The sequence below is a fragment of the Carassius auratus genome, chromosome 41 (genome assembly GCF_003368295.1).
Source record: "Carassius auratus strain Wakin chromosome 41, ASM336829v1, whole genome shotgun sequence".
Taxonomy (NCBI): domain Eukaryota; kingdom Metazoa; phylum Chordata; class Actinopteri; order Cypriniformes; family Cyprinidae; genus Carassius; species Carassius auratus.
In genome coordinates this window covers 6,286,576-6,306,068 of record NC_039283.1, presented here as the reverse complement: position 1 = coordinate 6,306,068, position 19,493 = coordinate 6,286,576, and the positions used below count along the sequence as shown (strand labels likewise).

Genomic DNA, 19,493 nt, shown 5'->3' with positions numbered 1-19,493 from the left:
ATTTAATGAAAATAAATAAGTATTTAACTAACTAATTATATTTTTAACATACCCTCAATATTTCTGGTGAATTCTAATATAAATATTTGATAATTATTTACTTGTACTGATCTGTTTTAGAAACTAAAATTATTAAGTATTTCCTACCAATTTTCCTAAATAAAGTTCCAGCTTAATAAAAAACGGTTTAAATAAATTAAGTAAATTTCGCGGCTAAAGTGATCACGTGTGCAGCTCCGCAGGAAAAAAAAAAATCTGCTTTCCTCAGCAGAGACGTCGACTAACCATACTCCTCACAACTCCTGGTTAAGTAAGGTTAGTCAGCTAATCCTACTTACGTTTGTAACACTTTATTATAAGTTAAGTTAAGTTTATTATAAGTTAATAATTATTAAGCATTTCCTAACAATTGTCTTTGTATTTTACGTCATCTTCAACAAGTTTCGTAACTTAATCGAGGTCACCTGAAGGACGGCGTTCCTGAGTTTCCTCAGCAACGGCAAGACCCGCACTCCTCTCATATCGGGGTACGTTATGTAATTTAGCCAGCTTAAACTAAATATGTTTGTGATGTTTAATTCAGAAGTTAATTATTAAGGATTTCCTAACAATTGTGTTTGTATTTTGCGACATCTTAAGAAGTTTAACTAGTTTCGCGGCTCAAGTAAGAGACTGCGGTCAAGCCAGCCGCGCTTTGAAAATACACGGTCAAGCCAGCCGCACTTTTTTTTCCTTTGCGCGTGTAATCATGCACTTACGGTACGGGTGCTGAGAGCAGTCAAAATGCATGTAAAGAAGCAGTCGTACACACGTTTCCTTTATACTTTCGCTTATTTTAACTCATTATTGTATATAAACGTTTGTGTTGTACATAAATCATTTTAAATCGTTTATTAGAGATTATAAATTACAATATTAATGATTTTCAGTGTGTGTGTATATATATATATATATATATATATATGTGTGTGTATATATATATATATATATATATATACACACACACACATATATATATATATATATATATATATATAATGCATTCTACCAATTGCACTGTCCCAGTTTCCTACACAAAGAAGTGTTCCTTTATATGTTAGTTCATTCTTTCATATCATATGCATTCAGAATGACCCTGACTATCACTGTATTCATTTTCAAAGCATTTTAATGTATAGTTGTGGAGAAAGCTAAAAGCAAAATCACCCCAAATAAAAAATGCATCCGAGAAATTGCAGTGTGTCCCATATTTCAACATTCATAAAAAAGGTTGCTTTATAGGTTAGCTCATTCTTTCAAATCATATGTATTCAGAGTGATCCTGACTACCACTGTATTAATATTCGAGGCATTTTACTGTATAGTTTTGGAGAAAACGAAAAGCAAATTCACCCAAAACATCAAAATCCATTGTTGCACTTAAAATTTTTCCCATTTTCCAAAATTCATATAAAGTGTTCCTTTATAGGTTAGCTCATTCTTTTAATGTATATGTATTCAGAGTGACCCAGACTACCACTGTATTAATTATCAAGGCATTTTACTGTATAGTTTTGGAGAAAACTAAAAGCAAATTCACCCAAAACATCAAAATCCATTGTTGCACTTACACTTTTTCCCATTTTCCAAAATTCATATAAAGTGTTCCTTTATAGGTTAGCTCATTCTTTTAATGTATATGTATTCAGAGTGACCCAGACTACCACTGTATTAATTATCAAGGCATTTTACTGTATAGTTTTGGAGAAAACTAAAAGCAAATTCACCCAAAACATCAAAATCCATTGTTGCACTTACACTTTTTCCCATTTTCCAAAATTCATATAAAGTGTTCCTTTGTAGGTTAGCTCATTCTTTTAATGTATATGTATTTAGAGTGACCCAGACTACCACTGTATTAATTATCAAGGGATTTTACTGTATAGTTTTGGAGAAAACTAAAAGCAAATTCCCGCAAAACATCAATCTCCATTGTTGCACTTACACTTTTTCCCATTTTCCAAAATTCATATAAAGTGTTCCTTTATAGGTTAGCTCATTCTTTCAAGTCATATGTATTCAGAGTGTCCCCTACTATCACTGTATTAATATTCAAGGCATTTTACTGTATAGTTTTGGAGAAAACTAAAAGCAAATTCCCGCAAAACATCAATCTCCATTGTTGCACTTACACTTTTTCCCATTTTCCAAAATTCATATAAAGTGTTCCTTTATAGGTTAGCTCATTCTTTTAATGTATATGTATTCAGAGTGACCCAGACTACCACTGTATTAATTATCAAGGCATTTTACTGTATAGTTTTGGAGAAAACTAAAAGCAAATTCACCCAAAACATCAAAATCCATTGTTGCACTTACACTTTTTCCCATTTTCCAAAATTCATAAAAGGTGTTCCTATATAGGTTAGCTCATTCTTTCAAGTCATATGTATTCAGAGTGACCCAGACTACCACTGTATTAATTATCAAGGCATTTTACTGTATAGTTTTGGAGAAAACTAAAAGCAAATTCACCCAAAACATCAAAATCCATTGTTGCACTTACACTTTTTCCCATATTCCAAAATTCATAAAAGGTGTTCCTTTATAGGTTAGCTCATTCCTTCAAGTCATATGTATTCAGAGTGACCCCTACTATCACTGTATTAATTATCAAGGGATTTTACTGTATAGTTTTGGAGAAAACTAAAAGCAAATTCCCGCAAAACATCAATCTCCATTGTTGCACAAACTTATTCCCATTTTCAAAAATTCATATAAAGTGTTCCTTTATAGGTTATCTCATTCTTTTAATGTATATGTATTCAGAGTGACCCAGACTACCACTGTATTAATTATCAAGGGATTTTACTGTATAGTTTTGGAGAAAACTAAAAGCAAATTCCCGCAAAACATCAATCTCCATTGTTGCACTTAAACTTTTTCCCATTTTCAAAAATTCATATACAGTGTTCCTTTATAGGTTAGCTCATTCTTTTAATGTATATGTATTCAGAGTGACCCAGACTACCACTGTATTAATTATCAAGGCATTTTACTGTATAGTTTTGGAGAAAACTAAAAGCAAATTCACCCAAAACATCAAAATCCATTGTTGCACTTACACTTTTTCCCATTTTCCAAAATTCATAAAAGGTGTTCCTATATAGGTTAGCTCATTCTTTCAAGTCATATGTATTCAGAGTGACCACTACTATCACTGTATTAATATTCAAGGCATTTTACTGTATAGTTTTGGAGAAAACTAAAAGCAAATTCCCGCAAAACATCAATCTCCATTGTTGCACTTAAACTTATTCCCATTTTCAAAAATTCATATAAAGTGTTCCTTTATAGGTTAGCTCATTATTTTAATGTATATGTATTCAGAGTGACCCAGACTACCACTGTATTAATTATCAAGGCATTTTACTGTATAGTTTTGGAGAAAACTAAAAGCAAATTCACCCAAAACATCAAAATCCATTGTTACACTTACACTTTTTCCCATTTTCCAAAATTCATATAAAGTGTTCCTTTATAGGTTAGCTCATTCTTTTAATGTATATGTATTCAGAGTGACCCAGACTACCGCTGTATTAATTATCAAGGCATTTTACTGTATAGTTTTGGAGAAAACTAAAAGCAAATTCACCCAAAACATCAAAATCCATTGTTGCACTTACACTTTTTCCCATTTTCCAAAATTCATAAAAGGTGTTCCTATATAGGTTAGCTCATTCTTTCAAGTCATATGTATTCAGAGTGACCACTACTATCACTGTATTAATATTCAAGGCATTTTACTGTATAGTTTTGGAGAAAACTAAAAGCAAATTCCCGCAAAACATCAATCTCCATTGTTGCACTTAAACTTATTCCCATTTTCAAAAATTCATATAAAGTGTTCCTTTATAGGTTAGCTCATTATTTTAATGTATATGTATTCAGAGTGACCCAGACTACCACTGTATTAATTATCAAGGCATTTTACTGTATAGTTTTGGAGAAAACTAAAAGCAAATTCACCCAAAACATCAAAATCCATTGTTGCACTTACACTTTTTCCCATTTTCCAAAATTCATATAAAGTGTTCCTTTATAGGTTAGCTCATTCTTTTAATGTATATGTATTCAGAGTGACCCAGACTACCACTGTATTAATTATCAAGGCATTTTACTGTATAGTTTTGGAGAAAACTAAAAGCAAATTCACCCAAAACATCAAAATCCATTGTTGCACTTACACTTTTTCCCATTTTCCAAAATTTATATAAAGTGTTCCTTTATAGGTTAGCTCATTCTTTTAATGTATATGTCTTCAGAGTGACCCAGACTACCACTGTATTAATTATCAAGGCATTTTACTGTATAGTTTTGGAGAAAACTAAAAGCAAATTCACCCAAAACATCAAAATCCATTGTTGCACTTACACTTTTTCCCATTTTCCAAAATTCATAAAAGGTGTTCCTATATAGGTTAGCTCATTCTTTCAAGTCATATGTATTCAGAGTGACCCGTACTATCACTGTATTAATATTCAAGGCATTTTACTGTATAGTTTTGGAGAAAACTAAAAGCAAATTCCCCCAAAACATCAAACTCCATTGTTGCACTTACACTTTTTCCCCTTTTCCAACATTCATAAAAAGGGTTGATTTATAGGTTAGCTCATTCTTTTAGGGTTGCTTTATTCTTTCAAATCATATGTATTCAGAGTGACCCATACTATCACTGGATTCATTTTCAAAGCAGAAGCAGAGTCCTGGAGAAGACCTAGGACACGCTGGAGGGACTATGTCTCCTGGCTGACCTGGAAGTGTGACGGTTGGGTTTAGGATAAACACACGGAGAGGGCAGGATCCAATAGCAAGGTATGGGTTTTATTAACAGAAGGGTAAATACAAAATAAACAGTCTTGATAGACAAACAAACCAAAAGAGGGAACCGGATGAAACGGGAAACTCGGAGGAACGAGAAGGTAGGTGAAGTCTCGGGAGACGAGAGCATAGACACATAGGATAAGGACTCCATACAGACAACAGAGAAAGACAGCTCTATATAGGGAGACTAATGACAAAGGATTGTCAGCAACTGTGCGATTTAATTGGAGTGCAATTACTGTGACGACACGACCAGACTAGCGGAATTAAAGTGCCTATGGTGAAGTGCCTAAGGAGAAGTGAGCTCACTAGGGGACACCCAGGAAAAAAGAGACTGACAGCTTGACAGGAAGAAGTGGCTTGGGAGAGGGAAGTCTGGGCGTCTCTGCTTAGACTGTTGACCCTGCGACCCGGCCCCGTATAAGTGGAAGATGCTGGATGGATGGATGGATTTACATTTAGTCATTTTGTAGACGCTTTTATCCAAAGCGACTCACAATTTCGGGATACATAAAGTGATTCTTCTTAGAGGCAAACAGACACAGGAAGTGCTTGTAATACCAAGTTTTAGACATTGTTCAAATAAGTAAAAGCTAGAAAAAGAAGGAATAAATAGAGTTGTTGTTTTTTTTCGATGAAGCCAAGTAGTTTTGAAAGAGATGAACTTTCAGCTGTCGCTTGAAAATTGTCAGGGATTCAGCATTCCTGATAGGGGTGGGATGATCATATTTTTTTTATTTTGACTGTATGGTTTTGAATAAGATTAATGGCAAAATCACTTAAAAATAAAAATTCATTCTACCAGTTGCACCATTACCAATTTTCAAACACCCATAAGGTGGAAATAGGAAATACCCTCCTGATACACTCAACCTCTTCTTACATTTTAATTATTAGTGTCACATTTAATTAAGTTCAAATCTTAATTTTAACCATAGAAAATGATTAGGTTAATTACCTCTGAGAAGTCCTTATTTGTGTCCATGGTTTATAATTTTTAGTTAAATTTCTTATGTCTTTGCTTTTATAGCCCTGAGGTTGTTGTATTGTTAATGGTGATTATGCTTGAAAAGCAATTATTTGTTTTGCTTTGTTTGTTTCCCATAATCATAAGTCTGTTGAATAGGTTTGCTTAGCTGCAATTTCTTGTTTCTCCTTAAATGTAACTGATCGATTATAATTGTATTAAAACGGATTTTAGAATGATCAATCTCAATTAAAATCCATTGATACAACAAGATTACACATGGTAAGCTAGGTGACAACACAAATTTTTTAATTTTTAATTTTACTAATCTTTATTTTATCATATTCTTTGTACTTTTATAAACATTATGCATTTTATATAAATACATGATATTTATATATATTATACATTTATTTGTGGGTTTTTTCTTCTTCTTTTTTTGCCTTTCTTGTTTTAGAAAACAACTTTGTGCATCTTAAGGAATAATAGCACTTTGGGCATACTGTTGTATATCCCATCAGACTGCACAACAGTGCCTAGTGTGGCTTCAACACCTGTGAACAATTATTGACTGTCTTCTGCACACTGATGCGTACACCTTAAATCATCTTCTCATATTAGGTTTTTGTTTCACTGCATAAAAAATTACATATTTGCATTTGTATCTGTGAAATGTCATAATATAGGTTAAATAATCCCTATCACATCTTATTTCGGTTTTTCAGTCTTGATGAAACTCTTGTTTAAGTTCCATTAGGTTGAATTGCAGCCGTCCGCACGTGGCTGTCGTGCTGTTTTGTGTTAATTTTATTATTAAAGCTTATTTTGAATGTCCGCTGGTTCCTGCCTCCTTCCCAAGATTCAGAAGCTTTTATAGTGTTACACTGGTGCCGAAACCTGGGAGGAAGGAGGGACGCGCTGCTGAAGATAACTTGTCGCTGTGGTGAGTCTACGGTGCCATCGAGCAGGGCGAGGCAGTGTGCCGCCGTGGACGCTTGAGGGAGCGGAGGAGATGGCACCGTTCGCCAGGGGCCCGAGCCTGCTGCCATCCCCCGGAAAGGGGAGGAGCAGAGAACGGGGACTCCTCCCGGCTGCCCAAAACCTGGTAGAGCCATCGCCATCCACTGGGCAGCGGAGGAGTGTCGTGCATTTTGTTGTTTTCGATGATTTTGCTTTTAGTTTTCTCAAGAACTATACAGTAAAATGCCTTATAAATGAATACAGCGATAGTTATGGTCACTCTGAATACATATGACTTGAAAGAATGAGCTAACCTATAAAGGAACCCTTTATAGGTTAGCTCATTTCACAAAAAAACTTGACAATGAATATATTGATAGTCAGGGTCACTCTGAATACATGTCCACTGAAAGAATGAGCTAACCTATAAAGGAAACCTTTTTATGAGTGTTGGAAAATGGGACACAGTGCAATTGCTAGGATGCATTTAGTTTTTTGGGGGGAATTTGATTTTAGTTTTCTCAAAAAATATACAGTAAAATGCCTTGAATATTAATACAGCGATAGTCAGGGTCACTCTGAATACATGTCCACTGAAGAAATGAGCTAACCTATAAAGCATACCTTTTTATGAGTGTTGGAAAATGGGACAAACAACAATTGCTAGGATGCATTTTTTTAGGGTGAATTTGCTTTTAGTTTCTCAAAAACTATACAGTGAAATGCCTTGAAAATGAATCCAGTAATAGTAGGGGTCACTCTGAATACATACAGTATTGTTCAAAATAATAGCAGTACAATGTGACTAACCAGAATAATCAAGGTTTTTAGTATATTTTTTATTGCTACGTGGCAAACAAGTTACCAGTAGGTTCAGTAGATTGTCAGAAAACAAACAAGACCCAGCATTCATGATATGCACGCTCTTAAGGCTGTGCAATTGGGCAATTAGTTGAATTAGTTGAAAGGGGTGTGTAATAAAAAAATATACGAAAAACCTTGATTATTCTGGTTAGTCACATTGTACTGCTATTATTTTGAACAATACTGTATGACTTGAAAGAATGAGCTAACCTATAAAGGAACATCTTTTAGGAATTTTGGAAAATGGGAAAAAGTGTAAGTGCAACAATGGAGTTTGATGTTTTGGGTGAATTTGCTTTTAGTTTTCTCCAAAACTATACAGTAAAATGCCTTGAAAATGAATACAGTGATAGTACGGGTCACTCTGAATACATATGAGTTGAAAGAATGAGCTAACCTATATAGGAACACCTTTTATAAATTTTGGAAAATGGGAAAAAGTGTAAGTGCAACAATGGATTTTGATGTTTTGGGTGAATTTGCTTTTAGTTTTCTCCAAAACTATACAGTAAAATGCCTTGATAATTAATACAGTGGTAGTCTGGGTCACTCTGAAGACATATACATTAAAAGAATGAGCTAACCTATAAAGGAACACTTTATATGAATTTTTGAAAATGGGAAAAAGTTTAAGTGCAACAATGGAGATTGATGTTTTGGGTGAATTTGCTTTTAGTTTTCTCCAAAACTATACAGTAAAATGCCTTGATAATTAATACAGTGGTAGTCTGGGTCACTCTGAATACATATACATTAAAAGAATGAGCTAACCTATAAAGGAACACTTTATATAAATTTTTGAAAATGGGAAAAAGTTTAAGTGCAACAATGGAGATTGATGTTTTGCGGGAATTTGCTTTTAGTTTTCTCCAAAACTATACAGTAAAATGCCTTGAATATTAATAAAGCGAAAGTAGGGGTCACTCTGAATACATATGACTTGAAAGAATGAGCTAACCTATAAAGGAACACCTTTTATGAATTTTGGAAAATGGGAAAAAGTGTAAGTGCAACAATGGAGATTGATGTTTTGCGGGAATTTGCTTTTAGTTTTCTCCAAAACTATACAGTAAAATCCCTTGATAATTAATACAGTGGTAGTCTGGGTCACTCTGAATACATATACATTAAAAGAATGAGCTAACCTATAAAGGAACACTTTATATGAATTTTGGAAAATGGGAAAAAGTGTAAGTGCAACAATGGATTTTGATGTTTTGGGTGAATTTGCTTTTAGTTTTCTCCAAAACTATACAGTAAAATGCCTTGATAATTAATACAGTGGTAGTCTGGGTCACTCTGAATGCATATACATTAAAAGAATGAGCTAACCTATAAAGGAACACTTTATATGAATTTTGGAAAATGGGAAAAAGTGTAAGTGCAACAATGGATTTTGATGTTTTGGGTGAATTTGCTTTTAGTTTTCTCCAAAACTATACAGTAAAATCCCTTGATAATTAATACAGTGGTAGTCTGGGTCACTCTGAATACATATACATTAAAAGAATGAGCTAACCTATAAAGGAACACTTTATATGAATTTTGGAAAATGGGAAAAAGTGTAAGTGCAACAATGGAGATTGATGTTTTGCGGGAATTTGCTTTTAGTTTTCTCCAAAACTATACAGTAAAATGCCTTGAATATTAATACAGTGATAGTAGGGGACACTCTGAATACATATGACTTGAAAGAATGAGCTAACCTATAAAGGAACACTTTATATGAATTTTGGAAAATGGGAAAAAGTGTAAGTGCAACAATGGAGATTGATGTTTTGCGGGAATTTGCTTTTAGTTTTCTCCAAAACTATACAGTAAAATCCCTTGATAATTAATACAGTGGTAGTCTGGGTCACTCTGAATACATATACATTAAAAGAATGAGCTAACCTATAAAGGAACACTTTATATGAATTTTGGAAAATGGGAAAAAGTGTAAGTGCAACAATGGATTTTGATGTTTTGGGTGAATTTGCTTTTAGTTTTCTCCAAAACTATACAGTAAAATGCCTTGATAATTAAAACAGTGGTAGTCTGGGTCACTCTGAATACATATACATTAAAAGAATGAGCTAACCTATAAAGGAACACTTTATATGAATTTTTGAAAATGGGAATAAGTTTAAGTGCAACAATGGAGATTGATGTTTTGCGGGAATTTGCTTTTAGTTTTCTCCAAAACTATACAGTAAAATGCCTTGAATATTAATACAGTGATAGTAGTGGTCACTCTGAATACATATGACTTGAAAGAATTAGCTAACCTATATAGGAACACCTTTTATGAATTTTGGAAAATGGGAAAAAGTGTAAGTGCAACAATGGATTTTGATGTTTTGGGTGAATTTGCTTTTAGTTTTCTCCAAAACTATACAGTAAAATGCCTTGATAATTAATACAGTGGTAGTCTGGGTCACTCTGAAGACATATACATTAAAAGAATGAGCTAACCTATAAAGGAACACTTTATATAAATTTTGGAAAATGGGAAAAAGTGTAAGTGCAACAATGGATTTTGATGTTTTGGGTGAATTTGCTTTTAGTTTTCTCCAAAACTATACAGTAAAATGCCTTGATAATTAATACAGTGGTAGTCTGGGTCACTCTGAATACATATACATTAAAAGAATGAGCTAACCTATAAAGGAACACTTTATATGAATTTTGGAAAATGGGAAAAAGTGTAAGTGCAACAATGGATTTTGATGTTTTGGGTGAATTTGCTTTTAGTTTTCTCCAAAACTATACAGTAAAATGCCTTGATAATTAATACAGTGGTAGTCTGGGTCACTCTGAATACATATACATTAAAATAATGAGCTAACCTATAAAGGAACACTTTATATGAATTTTTGAAAATGGGAATAAGTTTAAGTGCAACAATGGAGATTGATGTTTTGCGGGAATTTGCTTTTAGTTTTCTCCAAAACTATACAGTAAAATGCCTTGAATATTAATACAATGATAGTAGTGGTCACTCTGAATACATATGACTTGAAAGAATGAGCTAACCTATATAGGAACACCTTTTATGAATTTTGGAAAATGGGAAAAAGTGTAAGTGCAACAATGGATTTTGATGTTTTGGGTGAATTTGCTTTTAGTTTTCTCCAAAACTATACAGTAAAATGCCTTGATAATTAATACAGTGGTAGTCTGGGTCACTCTGAATACATATACATTAAAAGAATGAGCTAACCTATAAAGGAACACTTTATATGAATTTTGGAAAATGGGAAAAAGTGTAAGTGCAACAATGGATTTTGATGTTTTGGGTGAATTTGCTTTAAGTTTTCACCAAAACTATACAGTAAAATGCCTTGATAATTAATACAGTGGTAGTCTGGGTCACTCTGAATACATATACATTAAAATAATGAGCTAACCTATAAAGGAACACTTTATATGAATTTTTGAAAATGGGAATAAGTTTAAGTGCAACAATGGAGATTGATGTTTTGCGGGAATTTGCTTTTAGTTTTCTCCAAAACTATACAGTAAAATGCCTTGAATATTAATACAGTGATAGTAGTGGTCACTCTGAATACATATGACTTGAAAGAATGAGCTAACCTATATAGGAACACCTTTTATGAATTTTGGAAAATGGGAAAAAGTGTAAGTGCAACAATGGATTTTGATGTTTTGGGTGAATTTGCTTTTAGTTTTCTCCAAAACTATACAGTAAAATGCCTTGATAATTAATACAGCGGTAGTCTGGGTCACTCTGAATACATATACATTAAAAGAATGAGCTAACCTATAAAGGAACACTTTATATGAATTTTGGAAAATGGGAAAAAGTGTAAGTGCAACAATGGATTTTGATGTTTTGGGTGAATTTGCTTTTAGTTTTCTCCAAAACTATACAGTAAAATGCCTTGATAATTAATACAGTGGTAGTCTGGGTCACTCTGAATACATATACATTAAAATAATGAGCTAACCTATAAAGGAACACTTTATATGAATTTTTGAAAATGGGAATAAGTTTAAGTGCAACAATGGAGATTGATGTTTTGCGGGAATTTGCTTTTAGTTTTCTCCAAAACTATACAGTAAAATGCCTTGAATATTAATACAGTGATAGTAGTGGTCACTCTGAATACATATGACTTGAAAGAATGAGCTAACCTATATAGGAACACCTTTTATGAATTTTGGAAAATGGGAAAAAGTGTAAGTGCAACAATGGATTTTGATGTTTTGGGTGAATTTGCTTTTAGTTTTCTCCAAAACTATACAGTAAAATGCCTTGATAATTAATACAGTGGTAGTCTGGGTCACTCTGAATACATATACATTAAAAGAATGAGCTAACCTATAAAGGAACACTGTATATGAATTTTTGAAAATGGGAAAAAGTTTAAGTGCAACAATGGAGATTGATGTTTTGCGGGAATTTGCTTTTAGTTTTCTCCAAAACTATACAGTAAAATCCCTTGATAATTAATACAGTGGTAGTCTGGGTCACTCTGAATACATATACATTAAAAGAATGAGATAACCTATAAAGGAACACTTTATATGAATTTTTGAAAATGGGAATAAGTTTGTGCAACAATGGAGATTGATGTTTTGCGGGAATTTGCTTTTAGTTTTCTCCAAAACTATACAGTAAAATCCCTTGATAATTAATACAGTGGTAGTCTGGGTTACTCTGAATACATATACATTAAAAGAATGAGCTAACCTATAAAGGAACACTTTATATGAATTTTGGAAAATGGGAAAAAGTGTAAGTGCAACAATGGATTTTGATGTTTTGGGTGAATTTGCTTTTAGTTTTCTCCAAAACTATACAGTAAAATGCCTTGATAATTAAAACAGTGGTAGTCTGGGTCACTCTGAATACATATACATTAAAAGAATGAGCTAACCTATAAAGGAACACTTTATATGAATTTTGGAAAATGGGAAAAAGTGTAAGTGCAACAATGGATTTTGATGTTTTGGGTGAATTTGCTTTTAGTTTTCTCCAAAACTATACAGTAAAATGCCTTGATAATTAATACAGTGGTAGTCTGGGTCACTCTGAATACATATACATTAAAAGAATGAGCTAACCTATAAAGGAACACTTTATATGAATTTTGGAAAATGGGAAAAATTTTAAGTGCAACAATGGATTTTGATGTTTTGGGGGAATTTGCTTTTCGTTTTCTCCAAAACTATACAGTAAAATGCCTCGAATATTAATACAGTGGTAGTCAGGATCACTCTGAATACATATGATTTGAAAGAATGAGCTAACCTATAAAGCAACCTTTTTTATGAATGTTGAAAAATGGGACACACTGCAATTTCTCGGATGCATTTTTTATTTGGGGTGATTTTGCTTTTAGCTTTCTCCACAACTATACATTAAAATGCTTTGAAAATGACTACAGTGATAGTCAGGGTCATTCTGAATGCATATGATATGAAAGAATGAGCTAACATATAAAGGAACACTTCTTTGTGTAGGAAACTGGGACAGTGCAATTGGTAGAATGCATTATATATATATATATATATATATATATATATATATATATATATATATATATATATATATATATATATATAAATATAAATATATGTGTGTGTGTGTATATATATATATACACACATATATATATATATACACACACACACACACACATATATATATATATATATATATATATATATATATATATATATATATATATATATATATATATATATATACACACTGAAAATCATTAATATTGTAATTTATAATCTCTAATAAACGATTTAAAATGATTTATGTACAACACAAACGTTTATATACAATAATGAGTTAAAATAAGCGAAAGTATAAAGGAAACGTGTGTACGACTGCTTCTTTACATGCATTTTGACTGCTCTCAGCACCCGTACCGTACGTGCATGATTACACGCGCAAAGGAAAAAAAAGTGCGGCTGGCTTGACCGTGTATTTTCAAAGCGCGGCTGGCTTGACCGCAGTAGCAAGAGGCACCTGTCACTGAAGGACTGCTTTTCTCAGCAACGACGTGAACAGCATTACTCGAATTTCCTGTAAGTAGTCATTTTATAACGATGTATATTTGCAATACTTTATTCAAAAGTTGATTAAAAATTGACCGTGTGTACGTGTACATAACAGTGTAGTTTTCTAAGTTAGTTAGTGGGGCAGCGATATGTATGTTAGGGTTTTTTTTTTGGAGTTGATTAACTTTCGTACTATTTGGATCACCGTTTAACCGCCATTTGAAAGTATAACGATAAGTGTACTGTGGTCAAGCAACTATAACTATACATGCCCAATGGAAAACGATTTTGTACAGGTTCCCCTTTGGGGTCAGTGGCTTGTCAAAAGGGAACACATCATTTATGAACTTTCAAATGACATTCTGTCTTGTAAAAAGCTGTCACGTTGTTGTAAAACATCATAATTACTACATTAACTCAAGTATGAGCTCTTAAATAACCACTAAAAATACGCCATGCAAAAGTATTTAAAATGGCGTGGACATAACATAGACTGGTGCGTTTTAATCAGCTCCCACTATAGGGAGTCAGCCAGTTTAAGGCCTGCTCCGTTGTAAAATCATTCTAGTGCACTGAAACCTAGATCACATACAATATCGGTCAAAAGTTTGAAAACAGTAAGCTTTTTAATGTTTCTAAAATAAGTTTCTTAAGCTCATTAAGCTTGCATTTATTTAAAAAAATAAATAATGCAGAAAAAACAACCGTCTATTATCCCCCCCTACCCTCTATGGCTATTTGGCTGGTAATTTTTTTAGGGTTACTCGCCAGACTGATATAATATTTATATACACACACACACACACACACACACATATACATATATATATATATATATATATATATATATATATATATATATATATATACACATACATACATACATATATACATTAAAGCCGAATTTTCATTCCATTACTCCAGTCACCGCAGCTGTTTCAAAACAAATCCAGACCTGGTGGGTATTGAAGGACAGCGGAGGCTGGGGGAGGGGTACATTGTTTTAATTTTAATTAAAGTAATATTTTTGTTCCCTGAAACAGATCAGTTTAATTTTGCATCCTTAAATAGTTTGATAGAAATTTTACAAATATATTATGTGTATTATAAATAAACAATTTGTTAGTCAAATACTAAATTGTTTTAGTGGAAAAAAAAGATAAAATATAACTGTACATTTTAGATAAAATTAACTGTTGTATTTTTTGTCAATTATTATGTTTACATTTATGTATTTGGCAGACGCTTTTATCCAAAGCAACTACATTGCATTTCAAGGTACACATTTACAATCTTATAATATTCAGAGATTTTATTAAGTTCATAAAGTTAAATATTATTGTAATATTTATTAAGCCACAGAATTATTTAGAGGGTTAAGGGTTGAGTGTGAGGGTTAATGCAATGCATATTTTTTTTCAAGTAGTGCAATTAAACAAGCTTTTTTGTTTCAAAACCATTAGTCATTTTACTTAAATATTAAACATGTTTATAAAGAAATTGGTTGAAATAATGCGGACCTCAATAAAAGCCTATAGCATTGATTTAAAGCATAGAAGCTCGCAGTTGGTCTCTTTTCATTTTTCTTTTAGGTTTATAGTTAAAAATAAATGTCCCTATGTAGAAAATTAACCTGTCCTCTTGTTAAGAAGAATGCTGTTAATTTTTGCAACTCCTCCCCCTAGTAAACTTTGTTTGAGATTTTACCTATCATATGGTCCAACAGAATGTTTGCTTCTTCAGGTGCTATTTGTTTTGTGTATTTATCGCTTTCTTGTAACATTCAGTTTTGAATGTTAGCTCTAACCAGTTATCTTTAAAATTTGCCTGTAGGGTTCAGCTGATCTACCCGTCTTCGTACACGCAGAGTTGGCAGAGGAGGTCATAAAAATCTACATCCTTCGGGACAATGATGGGGCAGTCAGCGATGTAGGAGTTGTGATTGAGGGCATCACTGTCCTCCGCAGTCTTGGGAATCTCAGCAGAGCCTGCTGCTATCTTTTGGGAGTCACGAATGCATTGGATTTGAGATATCCCAAGACCCACAAATACAGGTCCTTCTCAAAAAATTAGCTTATTGTGATAAAGTTCATTATTTTCCATAATGTAATGATAAAAATTAAACTTTCATATATTTTAGATTCATTGCACACTAACTGAAATATTTCAGGTCTTTTATTGATTTAATACTGATGATTTTGGCATACAGCTCATGAAAACCCCAAATTCTCAAAACATTAGCAAATTTCATCTGACCAATAAAAGAAAAGTGTTTTTAATACAAAAAAAAAAGTCAACCTTCAAATAATTATGTTCAGTTGTGCACTCAATACTTGGTCGGGAATGCTTTTCCAGAAGTGACTGCTTCAATGCGGCGTGGCATGGAGGCAATCAGCCTGTGGCACTGCTGAGGTGTAATGGAGGCCCAGGATGCTTCGATAGCGGCCTTAAGCTCATCCACAGTGTTGGGTCTTGCGTCTCTCAACTTTCTCTTCACGATATCCCACAGATTTTGATCTCTATGGGGTTCAGGTCAGGAGAGTGGGCAGGCCAATTGAGCACAGTAATACCATGGTCAGTAAACCATTTACCAGTGGTTTTAGCACTGTGAGCAGGTGCCAGGTCGTGCTGAAAAACTAAATCTTCATCTCCATAAAGCTTTTCAGCAGATGGAAGCATGAAGTGCTCCAAAATCTCCTGATAGCTAGCTGCATTGACCCTGCCCTGATAAAACACAGTGGACCAACACCAGCAGCTGACATGGCACCCCAGACCATCACTGACTGTGGGTACTTGACACTGGACTTCAGGCATTTTGGCATTTCCTTCTCCCCAGTCTTCCTCCAGACTCTGGCACCTTGATTTCCGAATGACGTGCAAAATTTGCTTTATGCTATATTATAATGCTATATGCCAAAATCATCACTATTAAAACAATAAAAGACCTGAAATATTTCAGTTGTTGTGCAATGAATCAAAAATATATGAAAGTTTAATTTTTATCAATACATTATGGAAAATAATGAACTTTTATCATAATATAACAATTTTTTGAGAAGGACCTGTACTCACTTGAGTTGTTCCAAAAACTGTTTCTTGAGCTGGATTCTCCAAAACTCTGTTAATGTTCAGAGGTTAAAAAATGATCTTCTTGCACAGTAGTGGTTCATGATCATCCCACAGAATGGGTATTCCTGATGGAAGTGTTTTTGTTATCGGATTAATTCTGTTGAAGGGATAGTTCACTCAAAAAGATGATGTTGTCATAATTTACTCTCCCTCAATTTGTCCCAAACCTGTACGAGTTTCTTTCTTCTGTTGAACACAAAAGATATTTTAAGTGAAGTGACGTGACATTCAGCCAAGTATTAAAGAGTGTTGGTTAACGCATTTAAAGGTTGCCATTGACTTTGCATAGTAGCCTTTTTTTTTTTTTTTTTCTACCATGGAAGTCAATGGCAACTTTCAACTGTCTGTTAACCAACATTCATTAAAATATCTTTTGTGTTCAACAGAAGAAAGAAACTCTACAGGTTTGGGACAACTTGAGGGCGAGTACATTATGACAACATGCATCTTTTTGGGTGAACTATTCCTTTAATATTGATGTAAGTGTTGCTTTTTTTTATGGTTTAATGAGTGGTAATGAGTGTGACTGCAAATGGCTGATATGCACCAGGAACAAAGTAAGATGTCATTTCTCTTACGGCTATCATATTTTACATGTAATCTACTTGAATACTAAGATGGATGAAATGTTTCATAAGGTTTAATCATTTCCCTTATGGCTGCTTTACAGTTTTTAATTTTTGCAATCTACCGGAATATTAAAATGGATAAAATGTTTCAAAGGTTGATTTTAGACTTTGTCTGATGTTTAATTGATAAATAAATGTTTAATAAAAAATGTGTTTCTTTCTTTATTTGGTTTTATTATATTAATTGTAAATGGTAAATGGTGTAAAAAAAGTGAATGCAACATTTTGATAATTTATAGTCCAATATTAAGTTAAATTCACTTTTACATGTAGTAAACATAGCACATTTGTTTGGTTAAATTTCATCCAATATTTCAATTATATCTACTCAATATTTTTTGTTTATTTTACATAGAATTACAGTTGTGGTGTTTTATAATTTTGATTATATCTAATTAATTTTATTTCTCATATAAAGTTATTCAGTTATTCAGATTTACTTAATTTTTTTACTTACAATTACTCAATTTAAACAGTACATTTCATTGATTTCACAGCTTTAAAATTTACTCAATTTTTTTGAGTGTAAAAATGTTTCACCAAAAAAATTGAGTAAATAATAGTTAAACTTTTTACAGTGTATCTGTAACACCTGACAAAAGTTAAAATGTGTTTTGACTCGCATTAGCCGAGAACAGTAAAGAACAATGAAAGCAGACCGAAGAAGCGTGTACTCACCCTACCCGTGCGCGTGCAGCTGTCAAGTAAGCAGCGAGCGCGCAGACACAAGCTTCACACCAGGGGTGCCTGGCAAAATATCCGCGCTCTGTCTCTCTCTCTCCCTCCCTTTTTCTTTGTCTCTCCTTACGTGCGTATTTCCCACTGATAGCCCGTTTTCTTCTCCTCCCTTACATCTTCACGCTTACAATCTCTCTTTTTTTCACGGCAAAACGAAAGCGATCAAAAAGCAACGCAGACGTTGTGCGTAGTAATGCGCAATATAAAATGTACTTTCGTATTTTGGATGGATGGAAAGAAGGAAGCCAATGTGTGGTGTCAGTGCCTTTGACAAGAAAAAATAGTTATTGCAAACCATTTATGGCTTACAAATACCAGTTATCAGCCGATAAGAGAGTATTGATTGATTGATTGTAGGTTTAGTTTTATTCGATACTGGATTTTTACAGCCAGTAGAGGATATCCATGCTAATTTTCTCAGTTTTTGCATTATTACATCTGCAGTCATATTTTGCTCACTTTAAGTTAATCTGAGCCAGCAATTTTTCTAAATTATATTTTATATCATTTTAATTGGGTAATAGCCATAACTTATAAATTAAAAATAATAATTTATAACAAATAAAATTGGCCCATTAATTAGAATTTTAATATCAGTACACCCCTAATATGGCTGTAAGTGTGTGACTAAAATTGGTGTCTCTCTAAAAGTGTAGACCTGCCAAATTCCAGCACTCTCCCTTATGTAAAGAGACCGAGAATTTAAGTAGATTAGTTCAGGTGATGAAGGAAAGACAGAGCAGCATAATTTAAATGAATAATTAGTGCAATTTCCCTTAACAATTGGTCATAATTCAAAGGGTCTTTGCAGGGACACCCAAGATTTACATGTCTCTGAATCTTTGTTGGATTTAACAAAGGAAAATGTGCAGCATGATGACAAAGTTTCTTCTGAAACTCTTAATTAGATAAATGTAGGATTACTGGGGTCTTTTGAGAAGCAGCCGACAAAAGCAAAATCTGAGAGAAACAATTGAGATTTTACAGAGATGTGATGTTTCTTTCTTATCTGCAAACACATGTACACTTTAAATTCAGAAAAAAAAGCTCAGATAAATGCTCACATTTCTCATCATCCCTGATGGAGTCAAACCTCATCTAATTCTCTGTTAGTCCCATTACACTTCATAGTGGCCTCATCCTCATGATAAAGTATTTTTAGGCATGATATCAATAGCATAGTACACTCTGACCTCAAGAAGTGAAGAAGGGAGAGAGAAAAAGATTATGCATGACAAGCAAGAGTTTCTCAAAGCATTGGATTTTTTTAACAAACCTTTATCAATTTCAGAGGCCGGAAATCTTCAGTTCAACACAAAAGA

General features: G+C 33.2%; 1 protein-coding gene and 1 long non-coding RNA gene across 2 annotated transcripts in view; one reads left to right on the top strand and one right to left on the bottom strand.

Moving 5' to 3' along the window:
- The window catches only part of LOC113059937 (voltage-dependent calcium channel gamma-7 subunit-like), a 31,788-nt gene extending 13,380 nt beyond the window's left edge, over window positions 1-18,408 (bottom strand). Inside the window, exon 1 of the mRNA XM_026228645.1 lies at window positions 18,112-18,408. The gene's annotated coding sequence lies outside the window, so the exon portion shown is untranslated. The remainder of the gene's footprint in view (window positions 1-18,111) is intronic.
- LOC113059938 (uncharacterized) lies at window positions 180-665 on the top strand. Its single transcript, XR_003278176.1, has 3 exons — window positions 180-315; window positions 442-527; window positions 640-665. It is a non-coding gene; the product is annotated as an uncharacterized LOC113059938 (long non-coding RNA).
- Window positions 18,409-19,493: the final 1,085 nt, after the last annotated feature.